The sequence below is a fragment of the Citrus sinensis genome, chromosome 5 (assembly GCF_022201045.2).
Source record: "Citrus sinensis cultivar Valencia sweet orange chromosome 5, DVS_A1.0, whole genome shotgun sequence".
NCBI lineage: Eukaryota > Viridiplantae > Streptophyta > Magnoliopsida > Sapindales > Rutaceae > Citrus > Citrus sinensis.
In genome coordinates this window covers 16,990,787-17,003,241 of record NC_068560.1, presented here as the reverse complement: position 1 = coordinate 17,003,241, position 12,455 = coordinate 16,990,787, and the positions used below count along the sequence as shown (strand labels likewise).

Genomic DNA, 12,455 nt, shown 5'->3' with positions numbered 1-12,455 from the left:
AATTACTATCCATGAATATGAAATGTCCAGGTTTCTTATCACCGGTGCCTAAACTCCGTACACAACACACACGTTGGCACTCAGAACACAAATAATTTAACATAAACCACAAAATGAATAAAAAGGAAAAATACTCATAACAAGAATCGTGACTTAAACTTGATATTATCATTGTCTTTGTACTCCATCATCATTACATAAACTATTGAGAAACCCTTCAAATAATTTAAGGTTGTCCACAGGGCATACTCATGCATTCAAAGAATACGAATAATTTCGACAAGTATAGAACAAACCCATCTATAGAATCAATAGTTCAAGCTCAAAATTGACATCAATTTCAATTTCACCAAATCAAACCTCATTCAAGTTCGCAAACCCTAGAACACCCAAATCCAAACACACCCACAAAACTTCCTGATTACAAAATCACTGAATTCTCTAACAAAATAAAATCTCTAAGATAACCAACAAAACTCAAACAAGCTCAATTCATAACCAAATTACAAAATGAAGAATGAACCAAACAATAACAAACATATCACAAGAAGTGATCTTAGTTTCAAAATCACTCATAATTTTTTTTAAAAAATTCTTGCCTGATTAATTCGACCGAGAACCTCTTCTTTCTTCGCTGCTTCTTCTTTGCTTTCATAAAGCCCAGCTTCAACCAAAAACATCAACCCCAAAGGAAATCAAAATCAGGGTTTCAGATATATATATATATATATATATATATATATATATAAAGTAATTATAGATAAAGATGAAACAAAACCTTTTCTAAGTCACAGGTTCTTTGTATATCAACCTTTGTGGATTCTATAACTGATATTGGTTTCGTCGACGACGACAAATTCATTCTCTCTGATCTACACATTAAAAACAATAAAATACCCTGAACAAAAAAAGCCCTAATTTTTTGAATCTGACTTTCAAACCCTAACTTTGGCTAAGCTCTTCACAACACTTTCTAGGTGTCTTTCTAGGGGTATTTTAGCTCAAGGATGGCGGCTTTGAAGATTTACAGCAGCGGCTTGTGAGGTAGATCGTTATTAGAGAGAGAGGTAGAGAGAGAGAGGCGGGAAGAGAGAGAGAAGAGAGCTTTGGTTCAAAGAAGAAAATGGCGGTGGGGATAGATTTTTTGCTCGTCAAAATTTTTAGACTTTCGGTTTCCATGTACACCTCATTAAGACAGTTTCTAGATAATTTAATTTAATTTTAAAAAATTGCATACAACTTGTGGTCTAGTGGTTTAACGTTTAAAATTAAAAAGCTAAAGTTCAGAAGTCTGAGGTTCGACTCCCAGTGGAGACAAAATTAAAATTTTATTTTTTTAATTACTGATACCTTAATGTCATATATCTCTGATACTTAATTTACAGACGCTATAGTATTAGAAATTTGTGATACTTATCTGTTAAACACAGAAAATACCCCAATCACATGTAATTACTGATACTTGTTAATAAAGTGTCACAAGACAAGTGTCAGTAAAGACCATTTTTATAGTAGTGATGTATTCCACGAGGATCACTAAGAGAACACATCATTCAAGAGCTACACGTTGGAGGTTTAGGAGGTCACATGGGAAATGACAAAACCATTTCATTAGTAGAAGCTCGATATTTCTGGCCTCATCTCAAATGTGATATTGAGAAATTTGTCAAACGTTGTTATACATGCCAGGCTGCAAAAGGACAAGCTAAGAATACTAGGTTATACATGCCACTTCCTATTCCAAATGCATCTTGGGAAGACTTGTCCATGGATTTCATTTTAGGATTACCACAAACACAGAAAGGTTCAAATTCTATCTTTGTTGTGGTAGATCATTTTTCTAAAATGGTTCATTTTATTCCATGCAAGAAATCTTTGGATTCCACCTACATTGCCCAACTATTCTTTCGAGAAATTGTTCGTCTATATGGATTGCCAAAGACAATAGTTTCTGAGCAAGATAGCAAATTTCTTAGTCATTTTTGGCTTATTTTGTGGAAAAGACTTGATACAACTTTACAATTTAGTAGCACTTTTCATCCACAAACAGATGGGCAGATTGAAGTCACCAATTGCACACTGGGTAATATCTTGTGATGCTTAGTTAAAGAAAACCCAAGACAATGGGAGAATGTTTTACCACAAGCTGAATTTGCTTAAACCAATGTGCCTAATCGTTCTAGTGGGAAATCTCCATTTGAAGTTGTTTATATTTGTCCTCCATTGCACACTTTAGACTTGGTTCCTTTACCAAAGCTTCCTGTAATGAGCGTCGTTGCTGATCATCTAATCGATAAAGTGATCGACGTACATGGAGAGGTATAAAAGAAGTTGGAAGAATCTACCGCAAAATACAAAGCTATTGCTGACAAGCACAGAAGATTCAAGTCATATAAAGTGGGTGATTATTTCATGGTATATCTGCACAAAGAATGAGTTCCCACAGGAGAATACAGTAAGCTCAAGTAGAAGAAAATTGGTCCTTTTCGCATCCTTTAAAAGATTAATGATAATGTCTATATCATCGATCTTCCCGAACACTGCCATTTCTAACACTTTCAATGTTCAAGATTTGTACGAGTATCATGGTCCAAAACAAATTACTTGACTAACTCGAGGATGAGTTGTCTTTAAAAGGGGGAGAAACTGATGCAACATAAAACATGAGGGCCCAAATAGTGGATTACAGTTAGTGTGTTGAGTGTTATTAGTCGATTACAGTTGGTGTGTTTTATTGAGTGGAATGAGGGCCCAAATAGTGGATTACAGTTGGTGTGTTGAGTGTTATTAGTGGATTAGAGTTGATGTGTTTTATTGAGTGGAATGTAGTAGGTGGAGCTGAGTATGAGTACTATAAATATGTGCTAAATCCATTGTAAATGGCATCCAATCTTCAATAAAAAATTTGAGTTTTCTCGTTTCAAATTCTATTTCAGAATTTGTTATACCTTTTTTCTCTTCGTGAGTACGCAAGTTAGAGCGACATCTAGCAAACCGCTGCGTCACTTCAATTTCATCATGGTATTAAGAGGTTTGTTAGGATAACTTCTTGAGGAATTTGAAGTGTTATATTGGTCATACATACATACATACATACACACATACATACATATATACATCCGTACATGTAGATATGTAAATCGTTTCAGGTGCGAACATATGTACTTTTTAAAGCATAGACTTGGCCCTTTACAGTTGTAAAGACATTGTGAAGCGTTTGTACAGTGCGTTTACAGTGTTGTAAATTCTCGGTAGAATGTCTTTGTAGAGTTGTAAAAGCTTGAGTCTGCACTTTATAAGGTGTCGACATTCGTACCAAAGACGGACTCCATACTGTGTGTCATTTATTAAATACAATAAAAAAACATAGAATAACTCACCCACGTAACCAGCATAGAATACAATACCTGCCTCCTTTTTTGCAATGTGAAAATCCCTAATCTGAAAAGAAATCATAAATGACTGCTGTGAAAAAGCAATGAATCATTAGACATATAAAACTTGTCTTTTCTTATATTTATCAGAAAACCACCAAGCATGATAGGAAAATATAAATTTTCTCACTAATAACTACTACGCTGAAGGCAATAATAATCCACTCACCATAAATTTTCTTATATTTATCAGAGAGATGCGACCGGCAGAACTGAAAAAAAAAATCACAAAAGAATTGAAAATCATTGTAAATGGTTCTCTCCAAAATCATTATATCGAGTTGAAGTTGAAAATTTTAGCAGTTGCAAGCACAACAATCCAAATAATTAAAAGCTTACGAATTGGTAAGCCTCGTTCCGACTCTTTAAGCTTATCCACCTTACAGCCTGAGCAGTTCTCATAATATTTCTTCTTCAATAGCGGCTCCCTCACTTTCCCCTCCGCCATACTTGAAAAATTTTCAGCTCAAGTAATAGTCTTTGTCTATTCAATCCTATTTCAATGCTTAAATATAAGTACTTAGAAAAGAAGTAACAAAATCAATACAAAATAATCAATAAGCTTAAGGATATAGTCGAACTAGAGATATAGTGATCATTTAAAGAATTTTCAACAAAATTCTAAAATCAGTTGATTTTCCAGCTGGGTCTGTCACCACCATGGTAATTAAAATTATTGAATCCCATGCAAAACAAAAAACTTTCATTACATGCCCTCATTGCTGACATCCAATTAATCATGACTCTTAATGAGAATAATTTTTGGTGACAAGAACAGCGGCATCCTTGGACGTGGCAAAATAATCACAAAAATCCCTTATTTTAAAAAATGATCATGAAAATTTATTGAGGGACACACAAATTCAGGATCTGTGTAACTATTTTTAAATACAAAAAAGCTCTACATGTATTAAAAAAGAGTTTGTATCATGTCGTGCTGTTTTCTAATTTTTCATGAAATCTTTGTTACACGATTTAAGAGATGGTACCAAACATAGTGACAAAACTATCATAGTACCGTCTAATGATGAAACTAATTGTTAATTAATTAATAAAATACTAAGTGATTGTAACGGTTCTGGTCACAGTCACACTCAAATACAATTAGGATAATTTAATTTAAATAATGTGTAATTTAGCGTTAGCCCCAATTGTTTCGACATTTTGCATTGTGCCTCCAATCTTCTGACCTTGTCCACCACCCCCATTTCTTTCAAATCTAACGTTAACGGAAAGAAGGGTAGAATGGTAATTAACACAAGATTAAAATAATATATATAATTAAAAGAAACCCTTTTTCCTTCACCGCCTCTATAATTTAATTTAGGTTTTGATATCTTTAGTTTTAGGATTTTTTATTATTGGGTTTCTTTTTATTGAATTTTCTTAGTATGAATTTATTTTGTAATAAAATTTTACAATGAAATTTGCTGTCAGGGATTTTGGTATCATTAGTTTCGGGTTTCTCTCTTATTGGGTTTTATTTGTTTTGGTGGGATTATTGGACTTATTTTGTAACATATTGATGAATGTGTGTTTGATTTTCTTCTTTCACATTGGAATCATGTTTTGCCTCTGATTTTGTAATTTACTAGGTTTATAATCTTGGGTTCATAATCTGGAAAAAAAATCGTTTCGATATAATTTTAAAAATATTATAATAAATTTTTCTCTTTTTGATATAAATTTTACAATTTGTAAGGATATTTTAGTACTTATATACCCAATTCATTCAAAAAAAGGGTAGTATAGTCTTTTAAATTTATAACAGCCTAAATAGTTAGAATTAGTTGATAGTTGATTTTTTAACGAAAATGGGGCGAGGTGCACATGGTCGAAAGATGTGGGTGTGCTGTGTGAAATACTGAACAATTGTGGGTTGATGCTTAATTACCCTTAAATAAATTATTAGTTTAATGGAAGGAACAAAATCCAGGAAAAGAGGAATCAAACTGCAAAAGGAATTAGGATACCTGAAAAGAAAGAATGAAAATAACTTTTTTTAAAAAATTATTTATTTGGACATTGTGACAAACAAGTGATGTGCATTGTTAATTCAGATTACCCCAAAATGTCAAGTCTTGAAAAACGACAACATTACACCCAAATTGCTTAATACTAAAATGTCATGCGCAAGTTGTTCTGGACTAGAGAGTCATTCATCCGTACTTACAGCCACAAGTCACGACAATCAAAACCAGATCTGTCACTGCATTTGCTTGAAAAATGATTTTACTAACAATAGGATCTCGTGTTTCGATAGCTTTCTAAGTGGTTTATTTACAGGTATTCAAAATATAAATTATTTTTATGATTTTAGAAAATATTGTCTTTTTTTTGTAATTTATATTAAAATTTTGCGACAATTGTTTGGCTGGAATTTTTTTTTATAAGAAAAATAATGATCCCACACTGATCCATAGTTGAGCCAATTACCTAGTTAAAAGCTACCTCCATATTTTTTATTTTTACCCTAATGCATGTCTGATTCTTTTTAAATTTTACGTTATATATATTAAACAAAATTATAATTTTAATCATTGAAAAATTAATGACAGACATCTTTTGAATAATTTTTTTTTTGAAAAATACAGAGCTAGATAATGCTATAATTCATTGAATAAGAAGGCTAAAACTTGATGATAACTTTATTGAAATGTTGCGTGATCTCAATATATTATTGGCTTATGTGTGAGTAAAAGTTGCTGGCTCGTGTTTTACTAATTTGCCTTTGTATTTGACTGGCTCGACAAAGAATCGATTTACCTCATACTCAAATTACAAACATCGAAACCGGATCTGTCATTACGTTAATTGGCCTCCTAAAATAATCAATCACTTTCTCTTTAGTCTACCATCCACTCTTTCCAGTCGCTTAGTTTCATTCTAATCATCTAAACGGCTCTTTGCTACTGTTTCTTCTATTCGTCATTGTTCTTGTTCTGTTATTATTTAGCTTTGCTCACCCCTCAGTCTCACTTCTTATTCTGTACCCATCAGCTCTTTTAGCTCTTTACGTCGTGATAGAAACCCTTTTCTTGTTTCCTTCATTTCATCTGAAAAACACGAACTGCCTGTCCTATCGGTGTCTCTTTGTTTTTACTTTCCTTTGGCTTTCTTCGCTTCTACGTTTTTGTCAGGATTCGAGATGCTGGAAATCATTGTGACTATCGTCTTGGAACTTGTAAAATGCTTGGCTCCTCCAACTGAACGCCAACTTGTGCATTTGCGAAAGCGGAACTACAATGCTAACTTTGAGAATATCAAGGCGGAAATGGAGAAGTTGAAGGTTGAACGTACGAGCATTCAGCACAGAGTTTCAGAGGCGGAAGAAAAAGGGGAAGAGATTGAAGAGAAGGTTGAAAAGTGGCAGGTTAGTGCGAACGGCATCATTGACCGGCAGCCAAATTCATTGAAGATGAGGAGTCAACAAATAAGCGCTGTCTCAAGGGCTTGTGTCCTAATTTGAAGACCCGCTATCAGCTTAACAATAAAGCAGAGACGGAGGTGAAGGCCATTATTGAGCTTGGAGAAGAAGTTAAGAAGTTTGATACTGTTTCCCACCGTACCATTCGGGAGCAGATATGGCTTAAGTCTAGCAATGGTTACGAGGCCTTCGAATCAAGACTTTCTACTTTGCAGTCTATAAAAAATGCATTGACGGAGGCGAATGTCAGCATTATTGGGGTGTACGGCATAGGCGGCATTGGAAAGACCACACTGGTGAAGGAGTTTGCTAGGCAAGCCAGGGAAAAGAAGCTGTTTTATCGGGTGGTTTTATCAGAGGTTTCATAAACTCCAGAGATAAAAAAGATTCAAGGGGAAATTGCAGAGAAGTTAGGTCTGGAGTTGTCCGATGAAGCTGAATATAGAAGAGCTAGCAAGCTGTATGAACGATTGAAGAGTGAGAATAAGATTCTTGTGATTCTAGATAATATCTGGAAACATCTTGAATTGGAGACGGTTGGAATTCCTTTTGGCAATAATCATAAAGTATGTAGACTGTTGCTGACAGCAAGAGATAATAATGTGCTTTTTAAGTATGGGCTCCAAAGATAACTTTTTGATTGGCAATCTAACTGAACAAGAAGCCTGGAGATTGTTTAAGATAATGAATGGTGATGATGTTGAAAATTGTAAGTTCAAGTCTACAGCAATTAATGTAGCTAAGGCATGTGGAGGTTTGCCAATTGCGTTGACTACTGTAGCGAGGGCACTGAGAAACAAGTCTCCGTGAATGGAAGAATGCCTTGCGAGAGCTCCGAACGCCTTCAATGGTAAACTTCGAAGGTGTGCCCGCAGAGACTTATTCAAGTATTGAGCTGAGTTTCAATTATTTAAAAGGTGAGCAAGTCAAGAAATTTTTTCTGCTTTGTAGTCTAGTAGGTAACAGTGTTTGGTTTTCAGACTTATTTAGATACTCCATGGGTTTGGGCATATTTCAAGGAGTCAACATTCCCTTCATATTTACCAAAGGTAAGTGATAAATCCTACATATCCCACTCAAGAATGCATAAGTTTCTTCAATTTCAAGTACCTAAAGTTTTCTTCTACGTTTATAAAAATTTCAGCACCATCTCCCTATAATTCTCCAAGCTCACGAGATAGCCATTTAAGTGTTTATGCGTTATGCCAAAACAACACATGACACCCATTCACCTAGTACGTACCCAGAGAACACGAGGAACAGCTACCGAAAAACCCATTTTTACGTGGGAAAAAAACGTCAGCTACTAGCTACCAGAGAGAACCATGCATTCCCAAACTGTCCAAGACTGGACAATTCAAGAATTATTAATAGACATATGATCCTCACTATCATCCAAAGATGACACTAATAAAACATGTGTCTATTAAAAATTTCTTAAACAAGTCTAAGCTTTCAATGCACGTATGAAAAGTTTAAAATTGAATCTGAAATTGGAATAACACATAAATATCATAAATCTCTTCAATTTATTCCTGATACAATGTAGCATCATTTCACATATCATTTCTTAAGCAAAACCATAAAAAGTACAAACGATAAATACATTTTCGCACTGATGCAGATTATGTTTACGGAGCAATAAGTTTTAAGTCATTCATGTTGAAATACTTCTGCCTATTCTTTCAACATATAACTAGTACGTACACAATTAATAAATTAAAAAAAAAAACCTGGTGGTGAATCTTGCAAAATCTTCCTTTTTTCTTTTTTCTTTTTTTCTTTTTTTTGGGGGGGGGGGGGGGTTGGGGGAGCTATGAATCTTGCAAATCCTCAAGAAGCTATGTTAAGACAAGGCCAGCTTACTATTAGGGTATGAAAGATAAAACCTTTTATTTCCTTTTCAGAATAAAAAGAACATTGACAGTGTTAAAAAAAATCTAGAGGATTTCAGGCCTCCAGATCCTTACAAATCAAGGATATTAAAAAAATTTACTTAGAGGAGAAAGGTTATGCTCATTTGTATCTTGTTAGAAGAAATTGATCCAAAGCCTCAGTTTTAATTTGCTTCATATAGCCAATGATTAGGTGTTTAAAAACCAATGATATTTTTATAAGAAATCAACAATATTGTTGAAAGAAAAATCAAATAAAAATAATATAGCCAATGAATAGATCAAGGCTCTTTGTGGTCTAAAACTAATCAAACTAAGTTGTGGGCAAAGGCGAATATGTTTGTTTGGTCAATAATAAGCTCAAGAAATCACTAATAATCACCTAATCACTATTCCTTATGCTATGCAATATAATGGCCTGGGTAATGGGGCCAAGGCAGACAATAACTAGTTAAGCCAGTTATGATAGTTGATTAACTTAACCTACTGGAAATCTGAAGACCAAAACAAAGAAGCTTTGCCTAGAACTAGAATAGGAACATTCATACCCAAAACTAATATACACGATTAAGAAACTTGATTATATGTATATTTCTGTTGGCCACACTGAAAGAGAATTTTCAAAAGATGCTAAGGTACACCAAATCCCACTATTTCATACCCATAAACACAAAAAACCAAGGCAAAAATTAATGACTATACAAAATAAAATCGGTCATAGGACATTGAGATTAGGACAACTTGATTTGTATACCGTAAAATAACTATATCTGCATAGTGAACTATATTTCTGTTAGAACTCTGAAGTTTTCTATTAAATTTTTTTCTCTGTTAGGTAAACCACTTAACTGAAATGCTTAAGCCAATATTGAAAATCATAGACATAAAAGTATTAATAGGCTCATTCAAGTGAAATGAGCATTATTTCACACATCCTTTAGGTTTTTAAGTCATTTAGAAGTCATTCATGTTAAAAAAAATTTCATATACTTTCAATATAATTAGTACATACATAATTAATTAATTAAATAAATCTGTTTCAGCTAGTATAGGAACTTAATTAATCAAAGCTAGTAGTTATAGCTAGGACTTGAACGAGGCACCTTTCAAAGTTCAAGAAGAGAATCTGAACAGAATGAAAGCACTTTGTAGAAATGGTCACGATGCTTTACATCTACATGCTCTTACACAATATGAACTTTCATTTACTCCAAGCTCTTATTCTACAAGTCAATTCAGTTTGTAGATGCACGCCATTGTAAAAACTTTTGTATTATAATTTCTGAAAATAGAACGTAACATTATTAATATAGAATCAGCAATGTATATAACTTATCAGACAATATAACAAGCACTTGGTGAGCATACAAGATAAACTAAAACAAGTTATCCAGAAAATGAAACTAAAACCCAAGCTCCGCTATTCATTGTAGAAGCTTTAAACATAAAATTAAACTAAATCTAATAGCAAAACATTAGAATGGATATTGAAATTAAAGCTAAATTCAATAGTAATTCAAATGAATCCATTTGAACTTTGTAAATTCCGCAGAACAAAATTAATTTGAGTGAGCAAACTCACCAATGGAACAAGAACACAGGGGCTTCAACTTGTAGGAATAAAAAAATATTGCTGGCGGGACAAAAATATTGAACAAGATGCCCGGTGTTTTACGCCGTTCGCCGGCAACCAGTTAGGTTTACGATGGTGGCTAGTCCAGCGAATAGTTTTCTAACTGGAAATAAATTTAAATTTCTAAAATAGTACTACACCGAACGGCTCTTTACCGTCACGTGGTTAGCAACATATGTGACAGCAGCGTGGCCGTCACATAAAGGGTAACAAAAGCAACTCAGGGTTACAAAGTTAGAAGTCAGTGGCATGCGTAATGGCTGCTTTTGCATTCATATTAGGTGATGTGTCAATATGTCTCATATTATCCATGAATTTTCATCAGCTAATGTCGAACTTAATTTGTTGGTCATTTTCTTGAGAACGAGCTTTCAATGTAGCAAATTACTGTAAATTCCATGTAAATTAATGAAACTCACGGGTTGAAAGGAGTCATTTTAAAAAAATTTATATATAATAAGGTAATAGACATAATAGATTTTAGGGAGGGCCCCAACTGTGGGAGATACTTTTAAGCCCGCACCACAACTCATACTAGAAGTCCCTACTCGAACCGAGAGGCACAGATTCTCCCAATAAAGGCGACTTTTCTGCGACTCGAACTGAAAAACAAACTCAGTTAAGCCACTTAAGGGGACTCCATTATCAACGGAGCCAACACTTTGTTGGTACTTTTAATATTATATATTATCTTATATTTTTACAATCGTTTATCATTTATTGATATATGTTATCTTATTTAAGATAACAAAATCTAAATATATAAATATATATGTGACCCGTTTAAACAAATTATAAGAATGACGATGTCCTTACTCTATTATTATTATTTTAATTGGATGAGTGTGGTACGATTGTCTCACTTTATACTCAATTAAAGTACTTATGTAGCTCAAGGTGAGTGGCAAATTATTAATGTAGGTCATAATGGCAACAAACAGTAATGAAAATGGGAAAGGAAATTGGACCAAGGAAAATGTCAGTGGCAAGTAGCAACCTTGATGTAAATTGTCAACAAAAGCCAGCTCCATTGCCGCAACAAATATCTGTACCTTCGAGAAAATTCCAAGGAGGATGAAATGAAATGACCTTGCTAGCCACTGCAGTGCATGCATCTTGGTTTATTGTACACGACATTAATTCTTTATATATTTTGTGACATCCAATAGTAACTCTTTGCTCTTGTGGGGTTAATTTTACATTATCTTCTCAAGAAATAATAATCTTTAAAATTCTCCTAAATTATTATAAATTTTAGTTTATCTCTATTTTTGTTAAAAAGACCAAAAAAAAAAAATCATCAATTCACTCCCATCAATGTGGGTAATTGAGGTTTACAAAAATTTAGGGATATTTTGAATATTCTTATTTCATGAGAAATAATTGCAAATTTTTCATTTTTTTTTAATATCAAACTATTTATATGTTAGGTTGAGACGTTGTATTGTTTTAAAAACATAAATAAATAAAACTAAACGTACAAATTCTATGTATAAACACTACTTTTATCCTATATATAAATGAAAGAATATTGTTTGGGATCCAACATTTGGGTCTTAACTTAATCATTTATAATATTGTCAAACAATATATTGATAAAACATCATAATATTATCACATTATCTATTCCAAATGTCCATCAATCCAAGTGACATTTTTCCGCTTTCATCAATAAATTCACTCTTATCATTAAGATTAACTAAAGAGAAAAATAAATTTCAATCAAGTTAAGATACTTTACTCTTTTACTTTTATATCACATTAATTTGGACGAAAGAATAAGAAAATATTGTATTATTATTGCACAAGAGAAATGCTAAAGTTATTGCCTATCGTAGATACAGTCAATTATTGGTTACCTAATTAGAGTTGATGGCTGAATCATCAAGAGTAGGATTATTGGCATCCTCCAAATACCTCTTAAAACCCTTATAATTATTTTACAATTTTAACATTTATTAAAAATACATAATAGGATAGTTTATAATTAAACCCCCACCTCAACAGTCAATAATTTTTTTTGCCTTAAAAATTATTATTAAGACATATTTTTCATTTAAAAGGGA

At 33.1% G+C, this 12,455-nt stretch overlaps 1 protein-coding gene and 1 long non-coding RNA gene across 4 annotated transcripts in view; one reads left to right on the top strand and one right to left on the bottom strand.

Moving 5' to 3' along the window:
* The window catches only part of LOC102623904 (probable disease resistance protein At4g27220), a 90,958-nt gene that overhangs the window by 63,615 nt on the left and 14,888 nt on the right, over window positions 1-12,455 (top strand). The window lies entirely within an intron of this gene.
* Window positions 8,374-10,776, bottom strand: LOC127902763 (uncharacterized). Its single transcript, XR_008055337.1, has 2 exons — window positions 10,339-10,776; window positions 8,374-10,038 (listed from the first exon to the last, which is right to left on the bottom strand). It is a non-coding gene; the product is annotated as an uncharacterized LOC127902763 (long non-coding RNA).